The sequence below is a fragment of the Budorcas taxicolor genome, chromosome 9 (assembly GCF_023091745.1).
Source record: "Budorcas taxicolor isolate Tak-1 chromosome 9, Takin1.1, whole genome shotgun sequence".
NCBI lineage: Eukaryota > Metazoa > Chordata > Mammalia > Artiodactyla > Bovidae > Budorcas > Budorcas taxicolor.
Genome location: NC_068918.1, coordinates 70,641,650 through 70,644,687, shown reverse-complemented (window position 1 = coordinate 70,644,687; position 3,038 = coordinate 70,641,650). Strand labels below are relative to the sequence as shown.

The window sequence follows — 3,038 nt, the reverse complement described above, 5'->3', positions numbered from 1 at the left end:
GTTGGGTTATTATTTGTTTCCCAGCTAAATAAATGACACATTGACCTAAATAATGTTTTAGTAACTGAAGTAGTTAAAACAACTTATTTAGGATACTGGACACTGGCAATACCTACTCTGTGTCAGCTGAACTGAAATTGTTTCGAGAGGTCATGAACCCCTGTGCTTCTCATAAAATACGAAAAGCATTATTGCTAAACAATCCAACAGACTATTCTCTTTATTCTCCCATTCTTTCAATTAACTTGAAAAGGTAACAAGTCTTTTAATAATCATACTGCATCCCTGGCCAAAATAATGGAAATCGCGTGTACATGGCATTGACAACTGTCTGAATCTCTCTGCATTAGTGAGGTATCTGTGATGGAATGCACAATAATTCCCCATGGAGCAAATCAATTGTCATCTGTGTAGCTTGAGTTTAAATCAACTTATTTGTCTAAGATTCCTGGTTAAGAAATATGAGTTCCTTAAGAATATTATAAAATGAATTAAGGTAGCAGATCTTATTAGGAGAGAAATGCTTAGAAGATTCACTCTGTTTTAATGAAAATATTTTCTATTTGACATCTCAGTTCAAGCAGAAAATGATAATGTTATAGACAAAGAAACAAATGTGGGTGTGCATTCACATCTCCTTTCTAATAATTCCCGATAGTACAGTTTTGTTGCTTTATAATAATGGGCTTTGTCATGAAGGAATTTTTTTCTCAGCTTTCCCACTATGATGAAATACAGTTATTTTCTGATAAAGTATAAATATAACTTTGGCTGTTATTAATGAATGCTAAAAAACCCCAAGATCACCATATGTGCTCAATTTCTTTTCTTTCTACAAATATCTTTCTGCTGTAAATGATGAGTGGAGAAGGTAGACTATAAATTCTAAAATCATAATATTTGTATGGTATAGCTGTTGGCTGAAGCATAGAGCTGAAGCCATCAGCTGACTCCTATGTGATAATATTATAAGACACTAGTAAGGATTGAATTGGAATTCTTCCTGAAAATGTTATGAGGGGAATGTTGACACAGAGCTGACTAGAGTATTTTGCTGTTTTAAGTCAGAAAAAGGTTAGCTTTTCAGATCATGTTTACTTTCCAGGGAGCAGGGAATGGGGGAGGAAAAAGGAGCAAGTTTCCTTTTGAGTGGTAAGAAGAGCTCCAACATTTTATTTTCCTAAATTTTCTCATCCACAAACTCCTATTCAGAAATACAAATTAAATATTGCCTATTCTAATTAAGTTGATCAGGAAATCACATCTCACATGCTAGTTAAGTAATGCTCAAAATTCTCCAAGCCAGGCTTCAACGGTACATGAACCATGAACTTCCAGATGTTCAAATTGGATTTAGACAAGGGAGAGGAACCAGAGATCAAATTGCTAACATCCTCTGGATCGTGGAAAAAGCAAGAGAGTTCCAGAAAAACATCTATTTCTGTTTATTGACTATGCCAAAGCCTTTGATTGTGTGGGTCACAATAAACTGTGGAAAATTCTGAAAGAGATGGGAGTACCCAGACCACCTGACATGCCTCTTGAGAAAACTGTATGCAGGTCAGGAAGCAACAGTTAGAACTGAACATGGAACAACAGACTGGTTCCAAATAAGAAAAGGAGTATGTCAAGTCTGTATATTGTCACCATGCTTATTTAACTTATATATAGAGTACATCATAAGAAATGCTGGGCTGGAGGAAGCACAAGCTGGAATCAAGATTGCTGGAGAAATATCAATAACCTTAGATATGCAGATGACACACACCACTTATGGCAGAAAGTGAAAAAGAACTAAAGGGCCTCTTGATGAAGGTGAAAGAAAAGAGTGAAAAAGTTGGCTTAGAGCTCAACATTCAGAAAATGAAGATCATGGCATCCAGTCCCATCACTTCATGGGAAATAGATGGGTAAACAGTGGAAACAGTGGCTGACATTATTTTTCTGGGCTCCAAAATCGCTGCAGATGATGATTGCAGCCATGAAATTAAAAGATGCTTACTCCTTGGAAGAAAAGTGAAAGTGAAAGTGAAGTTGCTCAGTTGTGTCCAACTCTTAGCGACCCCATGGACTGTAGCCTGCCAGGCTTCTCCCTCCATGGGATTCTCCAGGCAAGAGTACTGGAGTGGATTACCATTTCCTTCTCCAGGGGATCTTCCCTACCCAGGGATTGAACCTGGGTCTCCTGCATTCCAGGCAGACACTTTAACCTCTGAGCCACCAGGGAAGCCCATGGAAGGACAGTTATGACCAACCCAGACAACATATTAAAAAGCAGAGACATCACTTTGTCGACAAAGGTCCATCTAGTCAAGGCTATGGTTTTTCCAGTGGTTATGTATGGATGTGAGAGTTGGACTATAAAGAAGGCTGAGCACTGAAGAATTGATGCTTTTGAACTGTGGTGTTGGAGAAGACTCTTGAGAGTCCCTTGGACTGTGAGGAGATCCAAACAGTCAATCCTCAAGGAGATCAGTCCTGGGTGTTCTTTGGAAGGATTGATGCTAAAGCTGAAACTCCAGTACTTTGGCCACCTGATGCGAAGAGTTGACTCATTGGAAAAGACTCTGATGCTGGGAAAGATTGAAGGCAGGAGGAGAAGTGGACGACAGAGGATGAGATTTTTGGATGGCATCACCGACTCAATGGACATGGGTTTGGGTGGACTCCGGGAGTTGGTGATGGACAGGGAGGCCTGACGTGCTGCGATTTATGGGGTCTCAAAGAGTTGGACACGACTGAGTGACTGAACTGAACTTAACTGAGGATAGCTCCTACTGGGTTATTTAAGGTAGTCTTGGAGACAGTTTCAATTAAGACAGATGCCAGCATGATAGTATCGATTATGGAAGCAAATGATGAAACTATGCTGATGTTTGTGTTTTTCTAATACAGAAATACGTTTCTACCATTGAAGATACAATAACTACTATGTAAGCATGTGTGTGTTCTCAGTTGCTCGTCATATCCGACTCTTTGTGACCGATGGACTGTGGCCAGCCAGGCTCTTCGGTCCATGGGTTTCCAGGCAAGAATAC

The 3,038-nt window shown here is 39.5% G+C and overlaps 1 non-coding gene across 1 annotated transcript; it reads right to left on the bottom strand.

The window, feature by feature from the left end:
• Nucleotides 1-2,155: 2,155 nt before the first annotated feature.
• Nucleotides 2,156-2,227, bottom strand: TRNAS-GGA (transfer RNA serine (anticodon GGA)). The gene has a single exon. It is a non-coding gene; the product is annotated as a tRNA-Ser (tRNA).
• Between the last annotated feature and the right edge of the window lie 811 nt (nucleotides 2,228-3,038).